We start from the raw sequence: 25,808 nt of genomic DNA on the forward strand, positions 1-25,808 counted from the left end.
TGGGGGAAAGGAGGAGAAGAGCAAATATTCAACAGGAATTTTTTTCTTCAACCTTCTTGGAGAAAAAATTCCCCCCACAAATCAAAACAAGATGGAGCCCCGGAGCCCCACCTGCTGACTTGAGGAAACTGAGAGAAGAAAGGGAAGACGCCTGGTCCTGTGCCAGGCATTCAGCGCTGGGCTTGCAGCACTGTGATGTGGCACTTAAAGCTCTAGGGGACCTGGAGCCAGCGTTACAAACGCAACAAAAACTTTCGTGAAAACGAGCCTCTTAACAGCGTGTTGAGCTGGTCTGCGATGGCCTCAGGAAATCCCCCTGGCTAGACAGGGCCTTTTTATCCACTACATTGCTCTGACTCAAAGAGAAATCTCCGGTAACCTCCTTGACCAGAAACTGAGCGTGCATGTGGCCTGCAGCGTAGGGCTTTGCAATTTCCTTATTTTCAGTTAATCATTTCCCACGTCCCGCTCTGAAGAAGTCTGCCCTACCGTTCTTTGCCGTCTCGTCGCACGTAGGGCCCAACGCGGCAAGCACGTGGCATGTCATCGGGCTTCCCGCCGTCCGTCCTTTGTGGCCAGATCCTTCGCTGATGTAAACTGGCCTAGAGCCATTGATTTGAGTGGGGATTTTTGCTGGTTGAACACTTGGCCTTTTGATTCCCAGAGAACTACTCGTTTTTAATAGCGCCACGACTGACGCTACTTGCTTTCAGGCTCAGGACCATCTACAAGCAAATGCTTGCGTATTAATTACAACAAAGAGCAAATCTACTTGACATTTGATTTTGTTTTTCTTGTTTCCTTGCAAGCTTGAAAATGAGCTGCTTTTGCCAAAAAAAAATCGAAATGCATTTCACACCTTTTTTTTTTTAAACTTGAAATAGGCCCCTTGAAAAAACTGACATGTTAAACACAGCAAGGAAATGATTATTTGGACATATGGCTCCTCTTCCTGAACTTTGCGGAGAGGTTAGATAACGCTCTTTCACATCTTAAAAGACTAGACTCCTGCTACATTACTAACATATTCTTATGTAATAATCCGGCACTGATGATACTTTATCCAGTCCCAGTAACATAGGACTCGTTTATGGTTCAGTCAGTTATGAGGGATTTGCTTTTTCACAGATTATTTTCTAATTTGTTCTTTTTCATTACTCTGTCCTGAAGTGGAATATAGAATAGAGTAGAATCATACACAAAACTCTGTTGTGGCTCTATCTTTCAGCAGGGTTTTGCATTGTATGGATTGTTTCTGTTAAACATTGCATGATTAATACAAAAGTAAAACCAAATTGTAAACCCCCACTCTTAAATGAAGACAAACTCATCCGAACCCATCCATTTCCTTTTCAGATAAGGCTGTTTCATAAAGTGAAAAATTTGTAAGACTTAAAATAAAGGTGTCAAACCATCTGAGATAATGAAATTTCATAGAAAGATTGTCATTACCTTTGTCACAACTGATGTTAGCAGTCATCTAAGGTCTGCAGATACTGGCAGAATGCATAGTCATATAGGTGAGCTGGCCAGGGAACCGCAATGCCCCATGGTGAAAACATTTGAAATTTTGTAGTATGAGAGTGAAACTTTATGAAACTTTTTCATAAAGAAACAAGTTTTCAAAAAACCCACCTCAATAGAGCTAATGGCTCGGGGTCAGGACTCCTGCAGTGGGTGAGGGAGTGTGGGAGTCTGTTCCCTTCCAGGTCTCCCTCATCACACCCTTAATCATCAGGCTTGAGGGTCAGCCTCTTTCTCCAGCTTTGAACTGGAGGTTCTATCCTGGACCCAAGAAACTTCCCTAATAATATTTTCATTAAAAATTATTATGTTTACCACAAGTTGTTTCATGTTCAGTGACAGAACTCTGCAATGGAAAATTGTGGAATCACAGAATCCTGGAATAATAAAACTCAGAAGGGACCTCCTTAAGTCGTCTGGGTCCAACCCTCACCCCTGCTCAAAACAGAGCCAGTGAGGATCAGGCTGCTTTTTAAACCAGCTTCTTTGTGTGGCACGTATGTCCTTCCATGTACCCATTTTGTAAGTACTTACATCCTACTGCACATTTTTTCAATAACTGTGTTTTTGAAACTCGAGATTTTTAGAATAATTTTAGATTCTCTCATTGATAAGCAGAACTCTTGATCAGAAGCTGTCCTGCACAGGGATGAATGTACAGATGTACGGCCACTGTACCAGACTCTTGCTGTGCCTGGTTCTTTCCTTTCATTGCAAGACCGCTTTATTTAGTGACAGTGGGTTGTAGGGGCTTAAATACGTCCCCAAAGTCATAAAATAATGCTGTAGCCAAGGACTGGCATTGACTGTGCTTAGACTGAACCCTGTTCCTGCACAGAGAGGGGGACCCCAATTCTGCTACCCTGCGTTTATCGCTGCTCTCTGTTGCACACAGGACGTTCAACTAGATGGAGCAGTGGTCTAATCTGACGTGGCAGCTCCTACATTTTTATCTTTTTAAGTGCTTTACTTACACGAATTAATTCTGAAAACACTCTTGTGATGTTAGTCATTGTTATGATTCCCATTTTAGAGACCCTGTGTCTAATTCTTAATTATACTAATTCTTCCTTATGCTGGTGAGGTTCTGGATCTGTGAAAGGGTCTCCCAACTCAGGGAGATGGATTGCAGAAATGTCAATGGCAAAATGAGAGTTCATTGCCCTATAGCAATTCTCTGTTTCTCTAAGGTTGGAGAGAAGTATTGGAAGACGAGTATAAAAGAGGCTCTGTTGATTTGTACTGGGGGCTACACAGGAGCTGCATAGCTCAAGCCTGTATTGGCCAAAATGAAATTATTGAGATTCTGGACACTCCTTTCAGTGTGGCCACAATCTCATCAAAAGAAAGTGAAAGCCACCTCTGCTGCCCCTTCTTTTCCTTTTACTGGAAGACATTATCAGAGAATTGACACACCCCCCCCCAAAAAAAAAAAACAAACCACCCACCCCAACAAATCCAGAATGAGAGGCAGTGAACTTGAGGGAGGGAGGAAGAAACTGAGGCTTGCCCAAGAATGAATAGCAAGCCATTTTAAAAGTAGTCATTATGTGCTGAAACCAGAAGGATCTTCTGTCTGTCTGTATGATAAAACTACCAGTGAAATGTATTGGAAGATAATTAGGAGCAAACAGGCAGGAAAAATGAGTGATGCGCTACTCTTCATTTCCTGAGCCGGTCTTGTTCGTCACTTTGCAAGCTGCTGCTGTGTCTGTGGAGAGAGTGGAGGTGGAGATCAACCTTATCTGTGTCTTCTTTCCTCACGGCTTCACCCAGCCCAAGGACATGATGGACAATCATATCTGCTGCAGAAGAGAGGCAGAACTCTACACCCTCCTCTGGCTCTTTGGCTTCCCACTCTATTTATATCCAAGTCTAAGAGAGAAAGAGGTACGCGCAGAGTAGGGACCCTTGCAGCTGTCCCTGAGACAAAACTACTGGTTGGACAGAGAAGCCAGAAGCCCTCGGTGGGGTGCGTTTGGTGGGAATCTCACAGTTTTGGCATGCTGAGGCTGTACAGCTCCCCAGACTGCCAGCAATACTGTTGTTCTTACAAAGGTTTTGTCCCGAATGGGGAATATGAAAATAATTACAATTTCTACTCAGCATTGAGCCTATGGAAAAGCCTACAGAAACAGGACATCTTTAGATAAGAAAGACTGGAGGCAGAGGCACAATACCTGTCACCTCCAAATGCGGGAAATAAGATTTGTGACTGTGTGACAGGACCAAAGTTAGCAAGAGGGTTATATAGCATGTTTCACGTCAGCATTTAGAACAGAAGTGGGGCCGACGTCCGCTTTAAAGTTCTTCAAATCAAAATTTTAATTGTCTTGCTATAAAAGTATGAGAGAAAATTAAGCCTTCTGACACCCTGAGATACTGATGCTTCTTTCAAAAATCATAGAATAAAATATAACAGAACAGAATAGAATAGGCTGAATATAACACACGATGCTGTTTAAGTCATTTTAATTTTGGAGCAGAGATGCAATCTGGTACCAACAGTATGGATTGTGATAGAGGGTAGAGAGCGAGGTAGAGAGTTAATGTTTTCAGTGTTTTAAAGTCTTCTGAGGCCTTCACGATAAGCAACCATATAATCGTACGGAAAACGTCACCTGTGAAAGTCACCTCCTCGTTTATCTGCTTTTTAACCAGTGATCAGATTTCCTTAATTCGTTGTGAAAACGCACTTTCGAGACCTTACCTTTTGGCCCAATGCAGCCGAAGAGGAAGAAAGGCAGGAGTCTTGCTCTTCTTGTGTCTTCTTAGCCAGACGTTTTATAGAGTTCCCCTAGGTTGCACTGTTGCTTTTCCAGTGAAGGCAAGGGGATTGCACTGGTGCCCGTGAGGGCATGGCTCACTTTTCAGCATCTTATTGCTGGCGGTAATGTGCAAAACGAAGAACAAAAATGTCTCTCGTAGCCCAATTTGCAATATTTTCATTTTTTTTTTAAAAAGAGAGGCTCTTCCACAAAAGAGGCCATTATATTTGGATTGTCTGAGCGAGAAAAAATATGGAGCCCCTCTGATGTTTCCATTTACGTTTCCCTATTGTCAGGAAATCTCTGAAGGAAATTGTCTTGGGAGCTGCACAGTGTCAGTAAAAGGTGCTTTAGGATCCAGTCCTGGACATTTGATACAGTTTTATGTGGTGGGGCTAGTTCTGGTAATGAGTGCAATAGGAAATAAGGTTTGTTGTTTTGCCCCAGAAAATCAAATTTCACCTATGACAGAAATGAACTAGGTTAGGTGCAAGGCATGGTACCTTTCTCACCTTGGCATACAAAGGTATCTATCTACCAAGCATAGCGGTGCAAGTTAGGAATGATTGCCTGCCTAAAACATAAGCAAGGAGTAGATTTCTGTAATATGTGGACTTTCCAGTCTTTTTCTCTCATTTCTTACATATTGGATGATAACCATATATTCACCCTCTCCAGTATGCTGTGCTGCTTTACGTCTCTGAACAAAAAGCACAGACTCACAGCTGTTTACGAAGACAAGCCAATAAATCTAGAGGAATGTATTTATACAACTTATCCCGAGATTACATAGTTAAACGCCATTTTTTCAGGTAGACAGAGCTCCTTCATTGCAAAGGAACCAAATTCCTCTCTGTGCCACCCAGATCTGTTGATTTTCCATTAATGTCAGCTCATGTCAGCCGTACTGAGTGTTACAAGTAGCTCTGCAGATTACTTTATATACATTAAAGGAGCAAGTACTCTGCCGTTTCCAGGTTCTTCCAGGTCTGCTGTTGTCTTGTGTCCTGCTTTTGGCTGGTGTTACATATTGCATGTAGAAGTCTGAAAGTGAGGAGCAGTTCTGGTGGTGGCTTTTCCTTTCATCAGTCCTGCCCTTTGCTAGTGGCAAATCCTGGTACAGTTCTCCTAAAGATCTGTTCCAATTCTGTAGCCACACTTTCTTCCTATGGAGCGGGTATCATACACGTGAGCTTGAAAGCTTGCTGCAGCGCTGATTGCCTTTTCCATAGCAAACAGCAAACTTTATTCAACTGATCAGACTGAGCTTTCAATTCTCGCTGCTTTGGCTAAACCTCCCTGATAGATGCAATGATTTATGTGAAGGAAGAGCAAGCAAGAGGGTGCGACGCAAGGAGAGAGATCATCATCATCATGTATCTAAATTAAAATCCGTGATAAAATCTCAGGAGGGGAAGATGATGTACGTTTTTTGGAGCTGCTCTTGGCCTTTTGCATTTAGACTCCTGGTCTGCTCTTCGTTGATATTCAGGTAGAAATCAGGAGGTCTTTGACTTATGTAGCTTCTAGTAGAAGGGGACCTACTGAGAGCAGGACTTAACAGAGGCGCTTTCTACATTAAGCACTATAGGAGATTTGGGGATCACCATATCAAGAACACATGCTAATAAAATATGTGCCACACAGTAAAAACTCACCTGGGTGAAATGCTGCTCCTTCTGATATCAATGGAAATTTCCTTTTGACCAGGGGTTGCTATGGCAGCAAGCACTGGAAATGAGAACAAGGACATTTTGATATGTCTACACTGTGGATTGCAAATTATGATACCCGAGTTAGTTTTAAACAGTCTTGCAAGAAGTGGTCTAGTTAGGGCAGCCTGGAACGCCATGTGGCCTAATTTACCATGCTAAGCAGCTTGCTTTCCTCTGTGCACAGGGTCTGTCTGTGCCTGGGGTAGAGCAGAGGTAAAGAGGTGTTTGAGGGGATGCTCATTTTGGGGTAACGGGATGAGGAGCAGACTGTAAGAAGGAGTGTGGGGAGGGAGAAATAGCATGAGAGAGAGCAAGCTAGAAAACAGGAGGAACAGCAGTCCATGGAGTCAACTGAATGGAGGGGATGGAAGCAAAACCAACAGCCGCAGAAGAGATGCAGGTTTAGGGGTCCAGGGACCAAAGGGTCTCTTCCCATGGCAGTGCACTTTGCTCCTTGGAAGTCAGCCTAGGGCTCCTGACTCTCAGCATTCCCATTGTCAGGAAGACACCGTCAAACCCCTGAATGAAGTATCCTCACACTCTTCCAGTGGTCGATCACCTCGTAAGCATCCTGCTGTCGATGACGCTGCCGGCTGAAGTGGTGAAGTTCTGTATTACAGCTCCACAGGTGCTAACCCGCCTCAGCATCAGCAGCAACATGGAATGGCATTGGATTTTTAAGCTAGCTTTAAAAGAAAACCCTGAGAAATTATATTGAAAATGCATTACTGTAATGTTAACATTACTAAGTCAAGCACTTAGGAAATGCCACAGTTAATGTTGTCTGTGCAACCTTACTGAGGGCCCCCTGTACCATTACCATAGCCTGTAATTACATGACTGCACGCTGCTTCTTCCACTGTACCCCTGCATCAAGTGGTCAGGTCCTCTGCATATTTCATTAGAAACAGCCCAGAGCTGTTTTGCACCCTGCTGGATTATTAGTTTGGTACTGACCCAGGGAAGAGAAAACTACTTGTCTGTGTCACTGTGCTCTACAAAATCTCCTCATCTGGAAAGGAGTTGAGGCCTTTGATGGCACTGTATTTCTCTGAATTCTCCTTTTCTGTTCTTTGGTAGCGTCTTACCTCCCATAATCCTCTAATATTTCGAATGGGAGCAATTCGTATTTTGGGGAGGCTGGGGAGACGGCTCATAAATAGCATTTAACAGACCTCATTAAGTCCAATGTCCCATTTGCTTCCGCAGTGCATCCCTCTCCTATTGACCCTGGTTAGTTCTTCCTGTCATCTGCGCTGAGCCAACGGGCCCCAACGGCCTGGTAGGCAGATGGGACACAGTCACCCAGCACGTGGCATTTTAAAAGGTGGAAAAGGGCAGGAACCCACCTTCTCCCATAGCAGAGGGTGATAGAAGGAATGAATAATATTGATCCCTCCCGTCAGCTCTCCATTAATGGTGAAACACATAAAAACTGGTGCTAGCTTTGACTGGAGGTGCATGTAGAAAAGATGATGAAATTATCGTAGAGAAGTTGCTAGAGCTTCTGTCGGTCTTTTGTTTCTTCTTTCCTTAAGCATTTGTACCCAAAATGCAAAGTGAGGGGCGGAATCCCAGCGTTCCCTCTCGAAGGCCAGCAGTCAGCCGCGTTGCGAATTCCTTCTCTATTTTCTTCCCATGCTTTTGAGCGACGCTTGCAGGTTAGCTGTGCCCATTTAAAAGTTTATATACAGCAGATGTTCACGGAGCTGATCAGGAATTACGGATTTACTGCTGTAGCTGCAACCCTATATGAAATACAGAGAACGTATTTAAAACACAGAGAATATACCTGCCTCGCACAATAAATTCACACACACGCACCCCCCCTTGCTGCCGTTCGTTCGGGAGGGGACATCAGAGCCTGTGTGCCCTGAAACCCAAAGCAGGTCCCCAGCAAGAACAAGGGAAAGTTCTGGCGGGGCAGGGGGGGTGACGTCTAGGGGCTAAACACGCCGGCAGCTCCGTCTCACAGCAGCGCCGTTACCTGCTGCCTTCCCTCTCGAGGGTTGAGGCCGCCGGCCCCACACCTTTTTAGAAGCAGACTTTGCAGAAGTGTCATAAATCTCTGCCTTGCCCGCCACGCAGCGCTGCCGCTGCGCTGGTTATCGCCAGGATTCATCCATTTGAACTGCACTTTGTTTTGCAGCCCAGGGTGGAAGGGAATGGAGCGCTTTGCCACCTATTTGGGGGGTGTAACTTCTCCCCCTCCCCAGTGCCTGGGACTTGTCTATCCCGATACCCGGCATTGCCTTTTTGCAGCATCTCCATCTGTATCCGGCAGGTACTCGATGTGTCTGTGTCTGCGCAGACATCCATGGCAAGGATGTGCTCTCGGAGCTTGTGTAGTTCCAGAATCATAACATTCCAGTGATCCGTCGGGAAAATTCAGCTGACGGGCGGCATGGTCTCGCTTTAACCGAGCCGAAGTAGCAGGCAAACCTGCAGCCCCTTCCCCACCCCGCAGGACAGGTAGCGTTTGAAGGCTGCGGGAAGGCGCGGGTGTTTATTTCAGCGAGAGCTGCGGCGGTGTGTGAAAAAGAGAGGGAAGGGATCTCCCAGCTTTTTGGAGAGGGCCTCTGTATAATGCCATTTGAATCTGTACTTTTTGTTTGGTGGTAAGTTTTAATAGTTATCCTTTGAGGATTTTCCCGGCGAGCTTATCTGAATACACCAACAGTCTTTTTTGTAATATTCGCATTTCCCCTTTGGTTCAGCCGAGCCCACTGACAGATCATTCAAATTCAATTGTTTTATGTCTAAGCCGAACAGCTAATTAAAGTAGGGATGATTAACCTGACTGGCAGTGTCGCTCTCTCTCCCTCGCTCTCTCGCTCGCTCCCTCCCTCCCTCCCTCCTGTTCCAATCAGTCTTTTTCTCACACTCTCCCTCTCTCTCTCTCTGTCTTTTGCTCTACTGTGTGTGTGTGTGTGTGTGTGTGTGTGTGTGTGTTTTTTTTTTTTTCCTCTCTCCTAAACGTGGTCTGCTTGCTGATGGCAGAATGGCACTCGGAGATTTGTGCATTGTGTCTGGTTTCCTACGGGCAGGCTGACCCAGTGCCTCTAGGGACTTATCAATAGACCACTCAGAAGAGACAGAGACAGGAGAAAGGAGGAGGGGTGGGGGGGGGGGGGGGGAGAGAGAAAGAGAGAGGGAGAAAGAGAGAGAGAGAGAGAGAGAGAGAATCAATATCAAGAATAGAAGGAGCTCCGAAGCCATTTTTTTTTTTTTTTTAAAGAAGTATCAGGACTTGGGAAGAGGGTGACAAAGAAGGTTTTTCAAAGAGGCAGTGGAGGAGGTTCTAATAAATTTGGAAGGAAACAGTTCCCTGTCTTGGGAAAAAAGGAGAACTCCTGGCTGATTAGCATTCACACCAGGTATGAGATGTTCCCTACCCCTTATCACTGTCGCAACCGAGATGGAAAAAAAGCTTTTTCTTTTTTTCCCCCTTTTTTCTTTTTTTTTTTTTTTTATTCTCTCTCTCCCCCCCCCCCCTCCCTTTGCTCTTTAAGGAGACGGAGCGAGCGTTTATTTTGGAACGTTGGTTGGTGGTGGCAGGGGGAGCGCGAGCCGTGGGCATTTGTGTGCTGGGAGCAGGGAGAATGGAAGCAGGGCAGCGGGGAGGGGGCGGGTGGGAGAAGAGCCGGGAGTGTGTTACTGTGTCTCCTCTTTGTGCACCCCTGGGGGGGTTACCCAAGTTCATTTCCAGCAGGTGGATTTAGACAGGGAGTTACTTAACGCTTGACCGCCAGTTTTGAAAAAAAGGAAAAAAAAAAAAAAGGAAGGGGAAAAAAAAAAAAAAAAAAAAAAAGGACCTGCTTCCTATGTCTATTAAAGGAAGCTCCAATTTTTTCCCTCTCTCTCTCCTCTCTCTCTCTTTCCTCTCTTCCTAACCAGACAGCGGGAGGGTTTCTGGCTCCTCGCCAGCCCAAAAGCCTCTAAGTGTTTTGCACTTGTTTCAGGGAGCCCGGGGATTTTTTTCAGCATTTTCACTAGAGAACAAAGAGTTCTTTACAAAGGAAGGGGGAGAGCGAGCTTAACGCCTGAGATATGTTTTTCTATTTTTATTAGGGATTTTTTTCCCCCCCCTCCTAAAAAGAAAGAGAGAGAAGCAAAGCACAGAATGTGTGGCAGCAACAAAATAGATTGAAAGGAAATGCAGTTCCCTTACCTCCAAATTATAATTTGGAATTAATAAGAACAGGAATGGAAGGGGGACGAGACCAAGTGAGTTTGATATGTCATTCTTTTCTCCCTTTTTTTTAACTCTCTCTTTAAATCCAATTGTTTTGCCAACTTACCTAGCCTCTTTTTTCTTTTTTTTTTTTTTTTGGCATAAAAGTTATACTGCAAACAGTTTCTGTTTACTTAAAAAATCAAACAACAGATTCTTACTGGGGGGGGGGAAGAGGGAAATGGGGTGGTTTCGGTAGAAAAGAAATAAATGAGTGGGAACAGAAATCTTTCACTTTCTGTCACTTAGAAAAAAAGTTGGTAATGGCTTGTTGAAGCTAGGATCCTAAAATACAGATGGGGGACTAACGTCTGTGTCCACGGACCCAGCTTTTCCCTGACCATCTGTCTAAAAGTCACCTCTCATTGGCAGCTCAAATGATTAGTCAGAGCTCAGGGATTTTTTTGTTTGTTTGTTTGTTTGCTTGTTCCTCCTGTTCGGTGGGACCCTCTCTCAAATGGCTCCATTTCACCTTCTGAGTTCGGTTCTTTAATCGAGCCCCAAATTGAGGATTTCAGGATAGACCTCCTTGCACTGTAGATTTTTTGTTCTTCTGAATGTATTTCTTATAGATACACTCTTTGTCTATTTCTACGTGGAAAAGGCACACGTAATATAGAAGGGAATAACACATCACATTTAAGGAGACGATTAGATTGGAATTTTATTGCATACAGTGTATAACATACAGGGTATCTTCTCTACAGTGTCTCCTGTACAATGGTTAGGATGTTTGAGAATATATACTGTTGCAAATTCAGTAGCTTAAGGAAGTGCTTTCTTTAGCCAAATTCTGCCTGCCTTCCTTTATTGATTTGTATTTTCCTGGCTTTGACAAATTACCAATCTAAAAACTGCATCATACAGCAGTGGTACAGAAAACAAGAGAGGAAGCTGTATATTATATATCCCCCCCCCCCCCCCCCCCCCAAAAATCAGAAGCTCACAATATACAGAACTAGATCAAATTATTACAGAGTTACAACGATTGTTTCTGGATGCAGGGCATTATTACTACAATACCTTGATTTTTATATTCATGCTGCAGGCTTCCCTCGGAAGAGGTCATCTGTTACAGCTACATAGGTATCGCATGTGTATCTATGGCATTGTTTTTAAGCAACATCTATGCATTGTGTAAGTGTACCCGGAGAATTAGTCCATTTACATCTTCTCATGTGGTGAAGGGGGGAAAATCCATCCTTGGGCTCTGCCTGGACTGCTTTAGGAGTGCCACTACCCTACAGTGGCAAAAAGTCCTGCAGGATACAGCCCGTCCCTCGCAAAAGTGAAGGGAAACCGTCCGCGACAAGTGAAACGGCCAGTTAAAACACAGTTTTGTTTTCGTACCGGTATCTAGGCTGGGGGCTTGCACCCCTCCAGCTCCGTTAGCCGGGGCTCTTCCCTCGCCAAAGCTGTGGTGGGCACAGCTTCCCCAGCAGAAGCTGGGGGGGTCGTCGTGGCCTCAAGTCCCCCGCTCTGAGTCCAGGTACCTTGGCTGCAGGTAACCCAGGTGCTCTGCATTTCCCTGGGTAACAGCGGTAGCAGTGTCGAGTCGAAAGTACTTTGCGGGCTCCCCAGTTTAACGTGAAATGCTCGATGGAGAGGGATGGACCACCAAAAAGAGCTGGTCGTTCTGTTGGCAAACAGAACGAACAGAGGAACTTTTGGCAAATTACAAATGCCTTTCTTTTATTTAAAATCCTCGCTTTCCTCGTTCTTCCGGAGAGTTTTCCCAACTCCTGATGTTTTTCGTGGTCTGAATGTTTTCTCTGACTTTTCTCTCTTGCTCTCTCACTCTCCAAAAAGGGGAAAAAAAAAAAATCACAGGAAAAGTAAACAAAAGAGCACAGAAATGGGACTTGGCCTTTGAAGTTTTCCATAGGATAAGCAGTCTCATTTTTTTTCTGTCTGAATCTTTTTTCTTCTACCCCCCCCTTTTTTTTTTTGTAATGTAACATGCTTTTGTGAGCATTTTGTATCTGCAACCGTGGAGCTGGTGACAGTACAGGGAGGATGTGACAGAGCTGAAACCTAGTTTTAGCCCCCCTCAATCTCAACTAGAAGGCATCTTCCAGTGGCTCTCACTGCTTCCAGAAGTAGGGAGAAAGATGATAGCTGTCTTTCGGGGACTCCGCGGACCTGACCTGAGAGTAGCACATTCACAGTACAGGAGAAAAGAGGGAGAGGGCAAAAAAAAATAAAAAAAGGGGAAAGAAAAGCTCTTTGAGCAGTAACACACTGGCTCTTTCTTCCTGCAGGCAATCCGCTCCAGCTCCTGGCGACGTGTCCTGCACTATCAGATATCATATGACTCTTTATTTGGACTCCTGTTAGCAGTATGGGCCTGTTAGGAGGCTGTTTGTTTTCTTTTCCTTTCATTTCCTTCTCCCCAGTTCCCCCCCTATTTTATGTGTGCCTGTGCGAGCGTATCCCTTTTATAATCTCTTTTTTTGTGCTGAAGCTTTATAGAAAAGAAAAAATAAAAAGCCCTTAATCATTTCCCAGGGCTGTTTTTAATCCTCTGCCAAAATTGAAGTTCATTGTCGAGTTGTAAAAATAAATAACACCTTTCGGTTTTATTTCTCTCTTTTACCTCTTCCTTTGCCCTTTCTGGCACTTCTCAGCGTGTCCGTACGCACTCGTGTGTGTCCCTCTGTCTCTCCTGCCTGAGTGGGTGAAGTTGGGATACACCTGTGTCAGTCTAAGGAGCAGTACAGAGCTGCCTGCTGCCGCTCCTGCCACTCCGCGCCGTTCGTTTCACTTTCATAAACTTTCCTCTGGTTATTTCTTTCTTTCATTTGGGCACCTTCTCCACACCGAGTTTGAAAAGCTGTCAGGTAGCGATCCCGATGCGGGGCTTTTCTGCCTTTAGGTGAGCAAAGGGGGGAAGTTAAGGCTGTAAGAAAACGAAAGGTTGTGCTGAAGGAATAGAGGATGAAGTGCGAGGTAGAAATCAGACGTGCTTTGTGTACGCCACCCATAAAAGTTTCCTGTACCAGAACGCTGGTGCCTAATAATAGGATGGAGGGAGCCAGACAGCAGCTAGCAATTGGAGGTGTATAGCCAAGTAGCCTTATGGCAGCAATATTTCTGTTACTGAGTCACATTTTAGTTAAGGGAGATGACTTTTTTTCCCTGTTTGTGCTGTCTTTAACAATACATTATTTAGATAAACACCGCTGCAAAACTTTTTGCCTGAAAATGCAAAGTCACGTCAACAAAAACAATGAATTGCTATCAAATGCATTAAATCGTTGCAAGAAAAAAGGTCTGTCTTTCCAAAAGAGAGGTAATGTTTTGTTTTGATTCTTTCCTATGCAATGTTTTAATTTCTGGTTTTGAACTCAGGATTTATTTTGACAAGTGTTAAGAATTGATTTTTAAAGGAGGAGGGGGGGAGAGTTAAAAACATTCCAAAATGAGAGGGTTCAAAGGGGGGAGATTGAGATTTTTGGGGAGGAATTTAAAGTGTTTGGGTTTTTGTTTGTTTGCTTCAGTTTTGTGCAACCTGAATTGTAATATACTTTGGCAAGCAAACCAGAAAATGAGCTTTTTACACAACTTTGCTCCCTCTGTAATTACTGCTCTATCTTTGTGGAACTCGGTGGTTTTTTCATCTGAATTCGGTAAGATCATCAAAGCCGAAATCCCGTTTGCACTGTAGAGGCACAAAGGAGTTACTGACACTTTCCGTCAGAGGTGGATGCTTTGGCTGGCCAGTCCTTCCACCAACTTGCACTGTTCAGCAGCTGGCTGCGTGCGGGCCGATTGCCACGCTCCAGGGGGAAGTACGGGCGTATTTTGTGTACGCGATCTGTATACGTTTTGTGCTGATGCTCCTATTAGCGCAGCTGAAGATCTATAAGTTTTAGCATTTCCTCTCTGGTGTATACTTAGGCCAGTGTACAAAAGCAGTCTTGTAAGTGAGGCAAATACATACTAGAGGTTTGTTTGTGAGGAATCCAGAAACAACTGTATTTCAGCCATACTATAGGTGTGTTGAACCATATCGAGGTCTCCCTGCCAGGTGGTGGTGTTTCTTATTTCTCATCTAACTGAGACACCTCCCACTGAAGTCAGTGCAGGTTTTCCTGAGAAAGGGTTAATGAAAAACAGAGCTAGAACATCAGGATTTAGGGTGATCCCCTTGAATCAGTGTTGGAAACCAGACACCCCGGAACGTGTCTTTGCACAGCACAGCATCCCTCTGGAGAACGCGGGGCGCACTGGCTGCAGCGGAGATGCTGGAGCTGAGTTGAGATGACTCCTGCAGTCTGAAACTTTATTTGTATATGCCTCCAGTTCCTTCACAAAATTGCCAATATCTCTTCTTCGCTCTCAACAGCAGACCGTTTCTTTTTGTTTAGTTTTTGCCAGTCATTTCAATGAGGAGTAAGAGACTCTTTGACCAGAGACAACATTTTGAGGCTTCTTTCCTTTTCTCTCTTCCTCTAGCAACTTGAAACCAGCTTTGCTTTTACGTTTCCTGCTTAGGCACATTCATGGTCTTGAGGAAGGAATTACAGACTTTGTTGGAAGAAATTTGGTTTTGAAATTAGTGTTACGAATGTTTAAAAATTGCGTGCTGTTCATGCACGGTACATGATGTTCCCTGTTACTCTACGCACGCTCCAGTGCTCTGAGCAGTCCTAGCTGTGGGTATTTATTTGTGAGCTCGTTCTGGTAGCTGCCCGTGAATTTACTTGACTTGACAATCAGTAAACAGCTCAACGGTAAGGCTGAAGCTCGAGAGCTATGTAAGTGTGAGGTAAAAGGCTTCTTTCAAGTTTTCGGCCATTTCAGTGGATTGTTGCTCAGCATCTTTATTTAAAGAAAAAACCGTTCTCCTCAAACTTCTTTGACTTCATCTCTGCAGAGTAGATTATTCTGTTTCAAAGTTATTATAAGCTCAAATAATGATAAAATACATATTTAGCTATCTCATTAAATAAATATAGTGACGAGCTGCGGAAAGCTGAAAGCCAAGCGCTGCAGCTAACGTCTGAAAGTGTGGCTCCGGGCTGGGCAGAGAAGGCCAGGCTCGTTGCTGCTGAAGTTTTGTTAGCATAGCTTGGACTCGGTGGAATTGCACCAAAGTTGTCTTTTGACTTGGCTTAACTTCACTGCTTTCATCTGACTTTTTTTCTAAGCCAGCCCAATCCGGATCTATTCAGCGCTCGGGAGGGTGATAGCCAAGGGACAAAACAGCTTGTCTAACACATGTCTCTTTAGTGCACCAGTGTGTGGTTTGTGGGGCCTCAGACTGGATCACCACTGTCAAGAGAAATGCCTTTTCCTACAGCGTAATAAGTTGTCCTGCTGCTTTCAGATGTCAGAGATCCCCAGTTCAGCACTTGGTGAAAAGGTCTGCTCTCAGAAGAGGTTTCCCTTCCATTTAACATTTCATTAGTGCATGCAACTCATGTAAATGTGATGTGGCCAGTAGGAGGAACAAATTCTGGTTTATTTTTGCCAAGATGCATGTATTTATTCTGTGTCTGTATTAATATTATGGTGAGATGGTATTTCAACCTAAACACCGATTTCGGTGCCTTACCACTAAAAAATGAGCTGAGTTGAAATGTCAAGTAGTTGTTCCAAGCTCAGAGGTGAGGCTTATATTATTTTGGAAAGTATGAGGAAAGTCATGGTTATTTTTTCTTTTTTTTTTTTTTCTTTTTGAATGTGTGTTGGACAGTCACACTAAGACAGGAGCATTTTCTGATTAACTAATTACTGAAACCCATTAATTTTTCCATTCTCATTCTATTTTTAATTTTTTTGGTTTCTTCAGCACCAAACGAAAATTATAAAGAGCTAATTTCCTTAAACTAATTAGACTTACAATTTTAATCTCGCAAAACCCAGGAAATTCCAAGCGATGTTTTTTTGTAACTCTGCCATGTTGCACATGCCTCTCTCCTCTTTGAAACCCTTGTATTGGCCTTCAAAAAATCCTGGGAAAACACTCAACACTTGCCTGAGCCAGCCTTGTCGGTCCAAACTCTCCTGAACTTCTGGCACTGTTAGGCATCCAGATCCAGATTTTGTGATTTGAGCTCATCACTTTTGAAAATAACAACATGGAATTTCCAGACATTTCTTGGTATGAACTTAAAGATTTTTTTTTTGTAAATAATTAATAAATCAGAGTAATTCTGTTTCCACTGAAGCAGAATCCACATCCTCTGGGTAAAATTTCTCATGGCACTTTCCAAAACTTGATTTTGCTCAGATGGCCTTTTCAGTTTTGACCATCTGGAGAGCAGTTAAGTCAGTTACATATAATATTCTTTAGGCAGTCCTCTGAATAGGGCTCCTAAAACTCTTTGACATGTTAATCTCAACTACATATCCCATAAAGCCTAAAGAGCTAGCGTGAGAAATAATTTTTGTTCCCTCCTCCCAGAAAAAAAGGGTTTAGTGATGATTTCTTTGGCTGGAGAATCAGGAAATACCAGTGAAAATTCTGTGTAGGAAGATGCCAGAGTCATCTTCAGTGAAATCAGCTGTTCTTTTTATATATTTTTTTTTTTTTGGTGACTTTTTTTTTGACTCGTTGAAATATATCCCCACAATCTTCAGAAGCGACAGAAAATTATTAGTGCCACAACAACCCTATACAGATGGAGAGAGCAAAACAGAGCTGATCTGAGGCAGCCTTCCCCACTGATGAGACAAGCCAGCAAGTTGGTTTCAGGCTTTAGTTTGTGCCATTGCCTGCACATTGCTGAAGCACCAGGGTGTACCCTACAAGGAATCTTCCTCTCTATAACCATTTTTTCCCTCCTGGTCCAATTCTCTAACTTGTCTTTTCATGAAATTCTCACCAAAGTCAGTGGGAAATCTCTGGCTGGCAAGCATGGCAAAAATGGACCCTCTCCGAGTAGACTCCCTACTACTCACGCAGTTAAAAATTCAAGCCATCACTCATACAAAAAAAAAAAAAAAAGTTGTTATACAGTGGAAAGCAAAGGGAACATTTATTTGCAGCCTATTCATTTTGTATTATGCTCGTGTCAGACAACATAAGACTGTTCTGGTGCTTGCTTTGGAGGACCTTTGTGAAACTCTGTAGAGCTGTACAAAGCAAAGTCAGCGAGTGAGAAGCAATCTTGTTTCTGATCAAAATGAAGTAATGTGCCAACTAATGATGACAGAAACCTGGAGAGCTGTAGGTGCTCCCTTTTGTCGGAGATACAAAATAGAGATTCAGACTGTTGTTAAAGATTGCATAACGTCCTGGCTAAATTTCAATGAAGGTAATTGTATTTGGCCTCCTTGAATTCCCTCTGAAGTGTTGGTTGCGTAGGGCAATACTCACTTCCCGGCCTGAACCATGCCATAAGGGTATGGAGCATAGTTAGGCAGCTGCCACCGCTCACTCCAGGGACAGCTGTATTAGCTCAGTGTTGAGCAAAGTAACCACTTTGCAATTTGATCAATGGCTGAATAATGGCACCACCAAACACTGCTCTTCCATACCTTCATTTGTCTCAAAATGCTTATTATAAAAACTAACGGCTTGGGCCTCTTCCCCTTGGCGGTCTGGTGGTATTTGTAAGAACTATATCCATTTTGCAGATGAGGAAACTGAGGCAGAGGTTTTTGAGTGACTTTTCGAAGTTCACACAGCGAGTCAGTGGCAGAGCCAGGAGGATAACCTGGGAATCCTGGATCCCAGTCCCATGCTCTAACCCCTAGGAAACGCTACCCCTCTGAATGTAAGTTATTGTTATTAAGATGTGGTTTATCTTTCATGTGAGTTGCCATCTGTTATATTGCCTACTTGCTATTAGTTACGAAAGCTATTCACTTTTTAAACCGTTTTGCATTCTCACAGCTACTTAAGCCCACAGTAGACTTTTTGACAACGGTAGCAGCACTTCTCATGTGAAAGAACTGGACAAATATTAACTCATGTTTTTTCAGTAAATTTTTGCGATGCCATAAACCCACAGTTTAGACTGAATTTAAACAGATCTTGAAAAGTCCACGTATTCGATGCTGGTTGGTTCCATATCTGTCAGTTGTACCATAGTTAAGACATGACTGTATATTCTCATAGATCTGATTAAGAAGATAAATTTCCAAATGGTAATTTAATGTAAATTGAGTCATTGATAACTTCATGTGTCTTGGGCCTAACAGCTCTGTGGCTGCTAAGGTCCTTCGAACATGTAGTAGAAAAAATGTATTAATCTTGAGCTCTTAGTGATGCTTCTGGGGACCTCAGTGAGCCAAGGAGAACTAGGTCAGGTTTATTGGAGGCAGTCTGGAAAAGCCCTGAGCAGAAGCTGGAGCAGTAAAATGAGAAAAGGCTCTTGAAAAGTAAAAGTTGCTCTGTTTTTCCCTCTGTGTACAGATGGGTGGTAGGGGAATACATTCATTTAGATCCTCACAATCACCGTTTTTAAGGCAAGCTGTGAAGCCCAGGCTTGGGAAGGGGTAACCCGCGCAAACAGGGAGAAATATCCTTGTGGCTGAAGAGGGAAGGAGTTGTCCCAAACTATCCAACATCTACTAGCAGGTGGAGCAACAGGGGAGACTGCCAAGCAGAGTCAGAGACAGATTGGACACTGTTGCCTTTTCACCTCTGGAGATGATCAAGCAGCAAGGGCCCTTCTGATAGTCCTATCTAGTTTCCTTCACGTGATAAAGCCTACTGAATTTCTTAAAGCTCTTATCTTGTGGTGAGCTAGAACATATCTTTCAGAAAGACAGGTAACCTTAAAGCCTTTAAGTAAGGGAATGACCACATATTTAAGACAGTTATTCTGAAGGTTTTACAGTCCATATCACTTCATTTGAATCTGAATTGGACTAACTTCAGCTATGCCTTTGTCTGATGTATTAAGGAGCCCTCTACTGTCAGAAATCTTCTCCCCATGCTTGGTATTAATAAACTTTGCTGGTCTGGCTGATTGGTGGTGAATTTTTGACACCCAGAGTACAGTTTGAAGGTACGGGAAGGTGAGTAGTGGAATTTGAAGTGAGACGTGAGGAATCATTGATGGCAGAAGAAATGCGTGATGGCAGAAGAGAAGCAGTATGCAGCGACAGTGGGTTTCTTTTTTCTTCCCAAGTAGATGAGGCAGAAATGAAAGAGGTATGTGGGAAAAGGCAACGATCCAGTTGTAAAGAGGGAAAGAGATGGGAATATAAGAGAAAAGGTCTTGAGACTAGACGCAGAAAGTAGTGTGAAAAGAGAAGCATTGTAAAGCTATTAAAGGACAGAAAAGAGAAACAAATGTAGTCTGCTGTGGTCAATAAGGTCAGGACAAATGGGGAATATCAGATTATGTTAAGAGTGTAACAAAAAGTAGCAGTAATTCACCTTGGGTACTATGGACTACAGCTTCTCAAGCAGTGGGTAGTTTCCTATCTCACAGGAGGCCAGCGGGCTTAGCTCATTATGGCTTTGAAAATGTACTGCTTAATCTTAAGGTTAGAGAGGGGCTGGTACAGTTTTGAAAGGTCTGAACACATTCAGACTTTGTGAAAAAGACTGGCCAAATTTTCTGCCCAAGGCCCCTCTGTGCTCAGGATTAAAACTCCAATGTTCAGGGCATAACGAAAGGGAGGCCTAATTAGGCGAGAGAAAGCTCTTCTGACACACATAGCTATTTTTTTTTTTTTTTCTACTGACAAAAGAACAAAGAAGAGGGTAAAACTTTCTTAGGGTAAGTGTACTGTTAGTTTTCTCAAGTTGTTTCTCTTCCAGCCCTCTCCAGAGCGGTACCTCTCTTTGCTCTGGTGGCTGGGACATCGTGATTTGGACATGTTCCTCACCCGCTGCCCGCTCACAGTGCTGCCTGGGACTGGCCACTTAACCCCCTGGCTTCAGAGTACTCCAAACAACTCTAAAACTGGCCGGTGGTTTCCCGTCTCAGGGGCAGCTGAGAAGATGGGATCGACGTGGCCTGTAAAACGCTACGAAATCATTAGGCGCAAGTGGCAAGGTTGCCTTTATCGTTGGGTTGCACGCAGTTCAGTGTGAAGAATTCTTGCATCTTCCCCTCAGATGTCGTGTCATTTCTCTCCTGTCTTCTTTTACCTGTGGAATAACTCTGATAATGCTTGTCACTGATGCTGCAAGAACGCTGAGTGTGAGTGTAATGAGTTCTTTGCACTTTGAAGGTATTAGTGGTCTCCTCTTAAATCTTGATAAAATCCTTTGGCTGAGGCAAAATTCTGGTTGGTTTCTACTAAGAAAGAAAAAATATTTTTCTGAAGGACTTTGATTTTCTTTTCAAAACACATGCCTAGTCCTAACCAATTTGGGAAAATAGGGTGAGATGAAAGATAATTTCTAAGTTGCCATTGTAGGCCAAGCACTGAAATGGTGCCAGTCTGGACCAGTCAGACTAGCTTTTAAGATACGTGCTTTTAAAGAAGATGCAAAAAAAAAAGCCAGCCCTTCAAACTGGCTTTGTATGGCTGACTTGTCTGATTTGAATGAAGTGCATGGAAGTAAACTCCATAACACTCACTGCTGGAAGTAAACTCCATGACACTCACTGCTTACTAGAAACACGTATCTGGGTATTCTTGCTGATTGATGGATCACCAAGTGTCGTATTCCAATATCTTTAAAACAAGGCTATCCCCTTGCATTTGTGCAAGCAAAGAAAAAAAAAAATTTACTCAGAAGGAGAAAAAAACAAAAACTGTTGGAAACATGAAAGTAATTTCTAAAGCCATTTCTCCCTGTCGCTGGTATGAGAAGAATTTTCATTCTCTTTAAGGCTATTTAAAATATACTTTGGGGCTAAAATAACAGAGAAGACAATCCAATCCATTCTCAGCCCTGAAACCACAATGGGTAACAGATCCTTGTTGCCACATCGCATCCAATGAGATAGCTTACTGGAAGAATTGGTCAGAAAAACCTCATTATCGATTGCAAAAAAAAAGAAAAGTAAAAGAAATGAGATTGTTCTTTTTCTCTTACTCTTTTTTCAAGGCAGAAAAGAAAGCAAAACACTGTTTTTATTCTTTAATTGAAAATAACTCCCTGTTTTTTAGTGATTTTAATTTCTGTGAATTTTAATTCTCCTTTTTTACATGAGATGAAATACCAGAAAACTGTGGAAGCAGTTAAAATTTTCTCCCCCCCCCCCCCCCCCCCTTTTTAATTCCATATAGAAGATTGTTCTCTCACTTTCTGCTGCCCTCCTGCCTCTCTTTTCCATATTCATGCAGACTCCTGGCTGACTCTGAATGGCACTTAACTGTTTCACTCATTAGAATGAGCAAGTGGCAGCTCCATAACTTTGTTGATTTAAGGTGAGATCATGGTAGGGACCACTCTGGATTCTGGAAATGACACAGCTTCTTGAAGATATTCTTTGTGAAGCAAGTAAGGAATATGATAGCATCACTTCTCATCAGGATGAATATCATTGCAGTCAGCAGTAGGTGTCACAAGCTATATGGGTACATCAGGGATCTGACATGAGAACACTTGTGTTCATAATGTTTCTGTCACTTACTCAATGCACAATCTCTGACTTCTCTATTTTGGCTTGTTTTCCACATTAGAACAACTTGGCACAGGTAATAAACCTAAATTTCTTTCATTTGTTTGAGGGATTACTTGAGGAGTTACCTGTGTGTATAGCACCAGTATTTGGGGTTGTTCCTGTGGAAGGGCCAACGCTGCTGGCTTGGTCTGAGCTAACATTTATCTCCATGTTGAAGGCGTGCTTTTTTTTTTTTTTTTTTTTTTTTTCCCCTCCCCCAAAACATTGAATAATGGTGAAATTAGGATGGTCTGTGATGATGGAATTAAACCCCATAATTTTAGACTAGGTGTTGATACTGCGTTGCTGTCCACCTGTAGTACCTTTTGTACTGCTTTGAATGAAATGGCAGTAGTATTAAGGAGGAAAACTTCAGTGGGCATTATTGACCAGATGGGTGCAGCTGCTTTGTTACATTCCCACCGTTTTGCATTTGAGCTGTTTATTTTTGCTCTCTGGCTCTCAGTCATCACATGAATTAGAATTGAAAGACTCTTTCCCTACTATAGGATCTATAGTCATGGGTCCCCCAATCTCTGAGTGACTGTGCTGTTTAGTTCTGTCTTCTGTAGTTTCTGTCCTCTCCAGGTAGGGTTCTGCAGATTGGCATCACAGTTTAGTCTACTTCCAAGAAATGCCAGACAAAAGAGAGGCAGAAATTTGTCCCAGTGGGATCAGAGGAAACCTTGAGTGATTTGACCCGGTCGACAACTGTCAGGAAGCATTGCCGCTTGAGGAAAAGTAAATGCTTCATTATTGCTGCTAGACAGATGCACCTCCATAAAACACCTGGAAGTGGTCCACAGACCACAGACAAACATCACTGAGGTTGATTTTTTAAAAAATGGGGAGAGATAGCAGACCTCATATTTTTAGACATAAATTGATCATCAGCTAGGGTGAGGAAGTAATCTATTGCATTTGAGTCTCATGTAGAAACCAAGTATGTTATAAGGTGATGTCCCTTTCATCAGATGTTGAGCCATGTAGGGGGAAGGACATCAGACTGCCTGAACCGTCGCTTTGAAGGGACGAGCTGACAGGAGAGATATGTTACTTGTGGCGAGGCTGAAGGTGAATGAGGTAACCACAGAGTAAGCTGCTAAGGATGTGGATTGTGGGAAGCACTACTGATAGGAGGCAGACGGTTGGATTGATTAGGGCAGCACCAGGGACTGGTTGGTTTCTTTCACCATCCCGGTGAAGTTAAACCTGCTACTGGTAATAATGAAGAATAGCTAATACAGATCAGGCTCCGCCAAAGTAACAGCATTGGCATCGGGAGCAGAAAGTTTTGCAGATTTCTGTGTGTGTGCACTTGCTACTGGTGTTCCTGGTGGGTGGCTGAATCATCCTGATGGCATTCAACAGGAACCAGCTGCTGAGAATATTAAAATGCAAGCATTTATTCCTCTAGAGAGACAGTAGCATCTGCAAAGTTTTCCTGTCTTGATAGTACAGATAATCCCAGGGAGTATTCTCTAGCAGTTTTTAACTCTCAATTCATTTATGCATTTTTTTTAAAGCTGTATGTGCTTTGTGTCTGCACAGAAAGGCAAGCCTTGTCTTAGATCTGAGGCCACAACTGTCCTAGACAGGTAGTTTGCAAGCCCTCTGCTCCGGCTGAGGTACCTTACGTGGGGAAAAGGAAGTTGAGCTTTGCCTCCTTCTCCCCCCACCACCTTTTTTCTTCACCCTCCTCTTCTCAGGAGGAACTGCCTTGCAGGGTGGTATGCCACAGAGCAGGAGTCCTCTGCCAAGCCACGGTGCTCTAACTTCCATATCAGCATGAGCTTTGTCTTAAAATTCATAGTGGCAGCAATTGTAAGAAATGGTAAAAACCGGAAGAAAGCGATTTAATGGTCTGATAGAATAGGATGTTGAACATACCCATTATTGTTTGTATTTGTTATTCCCAAAGAGGAACATGTCACTTCACAAGCCCGTAAGCAACGCTGCCCAGCCCTGAACTGCTTATAGTCTAGGGGACAACTCCAGAAGGGAAACCGAGCGCTGGCAGCTTTCATTAACCCGATCAGGAACAGGCGGCACTCGGCACCCACCAGAAGCTGGCTCGTAGTCCGACACGGCCGTAACACCAAACATCACAACCAACACAGCTGAGGAGTGGGAGAAAGCAGATAGTAGCAACAGTGGGGAAAAAAAGATGGCAATTTCTTCTTTTAAGTCTTTTGCTCAGCTCTGCGTATCTCTTCTGCTTTCGTTAGAACATGTTCTCATGCTAATAGTGTGTGAATTCATATACTAAAGGTATTTACAGGAGGGGAAAGGCAGAGATTCTGCCTATGACGTACGATGTGAGAAAAGGTGCAGGATTGTTTTAAGGAGAAAGAGAAACAGAGTTCTTTTGCAGTGTGGCTGCAGTGTTGGCACGGAGAGGAGAAACGAGCTGTAGGCAGCCAGAGCTGTGTGGCAAAAGAAGGGGTGAGGATTGTGATTTTATTTTAAAAGGAGCATAATTCAGTGCGCTCATCACAGTAGCATTTTATGAAGGTATTTCAGACTTATCTAAATAGCCTTGTGTAAAATGCCTGCCTAATACCTGCAAGGCTGCGAATAGTTTGGCTCCATTTTTCTGAGTTGGAATCTTAGCACGTGGCATTAAAAGAACAAACTTGCCCAAGGCAGCAAACCTCCATTCCTACTTCCACCTTTTGTCATCTGCAGTCATCCTCAGAGCCTGGCAGGGTGCGTCAACAAGTCAAGGTTTTGACAGGATCTTACAGACACAAGAGGGACCGCAAACACCACTCTACAAAGTTTATTGATAGCCTCTCTCGTGATGTGACAGGCCAAGGAAAGCTGTTGCAGGAGGGGTGACAGCAACGGCAGCACTTTATAGCCCTTCCTGATTTCAGCTTCTCCTTGGAAAGAGCTGCTGAAACCTCTTAGCCGTGTTAGACATATAGTTTAATCTCAGTGAGGCATCACAGTGATGATGCATACATCAAAGACTCTGTTGTTCTTTTCCCTTTTTGTGTGAGTTATGTTTGCTCATTTGTTTAAAAAAAATAGCATAATGATTTCAATTTTAAGAGGCTTAAGCCCAAAGCTTTGGAAAGTCTTAACAAAGAATGATTTAATGAACTGGCTATTGTGTTTATTGTTGTGCTCAGCTACTTAAGTATGTCATAGGCTCTGCAATACAAACAATTAATGGTCAAGCTTCTGAGCTCAAGTGCTAAGGTCTTCTGCTTTCAGAAAGGGAGAAGTAGCATTTGAGGTCTGTTCCCACTTAAGCAGCAGTGCAATAAAACTCCAGTGGATTTAGACTAAATGCTTTGGGGTTGGATTTGTTGTTTGTTTGTTGGTACAACAAAATAAAGTAGAATTTAATCCTGAATAAGAGCAGCACTGGAAAATTTCAGGAAAATACTGAATAGTACTCAGACATTTTCACCCCAGCATTTCCTCTAAGGACAGACACATCTCTCTCTTAAAAGAGTCATAGGGAAGAAAAGATTCTTGAGTTTTGCCTCGATAATTCTGAGGGTGTGAGTGAGCATTGCACCAGGAAGATCGTGCCCACCAGATTTAGGGATGGGTTGATAGGCATTGCATACCCTGAGAAGTCATGCTGTTAGACCACAGGGCATCAGACAGCTCTTAATGCAGCTCAGCTGATAGTATGAAGTTGGTATCCATCTTGAAACCCACACAGCATGTATCCCAGCAACTCCTGGGGACTTAGGTTTTCCAGTGCAATGTAGGCTATGAATAATCTTAAAAAAGGATCAAATCACTTTTGTGCTGAATATACTTTTGCTTTTCAGTTTTATGATTTCTAGCATGTCAGCTAACTTCAGCTCCAAGTAAAGAAGGCAGGGAGCGTCACTTTAATGCTTCTGTGTTTTGTCATGGGTACTTCACATCTTCTGTTTTCACTGCTTATCTGCACTTTGTATTTACCACTGCAAAATGATAATGAGGAGGTGGGGGTTAAAGAAAAATAATTAATTTTTAGAGCTGTTTATTGTCCTCAAACAGCATGATCCTCTAGGGCAATACCCCCTACCTA

At 43.2% G+C, this 25,808-nt stretch overlaps 1 protein-coding gene across 14 annotated transcripts in view; it reads left to right on the forward strand.

Annotated features, from left to right (window-relative positions):
• Nucleotides 1-25,808, forward strand: part of ZBTB20 (zinc finger and BTB domain containing 20) — a 486,412-nt gene that overhangs the window by 359,844 nt on the left and 100,760 nt on the right. The window contains exons 1-2 of one of the 14 annotated variants that reach the window (XM_030021017.2): nt 9,140-9,384; nt 10,079-10,234. The exons of 11 other annotated variants lie outside the window; for them this stretch is intronic. The gene's annotated coding sequence lies outside the window, so the exon portion shown is untranslated. Of the gene's footprint in view, nt 1-9,139; nt 9,385-9,712; nt 10,235-25,808 lie in introns of those variants that run through there. 2 more of the 14 variants (XM_030021019.2, XM_030021016.2) reach the window with 2 other exon arrangements.

Source organism: Aquila chrysaetos, chromosome 7, assembly GCF_900496995.4.
Source record: "Aquila chrysaetos chrysaetos chromosome 7, bAquChr1.4, whole genome shotgun sequence".
NCBI lineage: Eukaryota > Metazoa > Chordata > Aves > Accipitriformes > Accipitridae > Aquila > Aquila chrysaetos.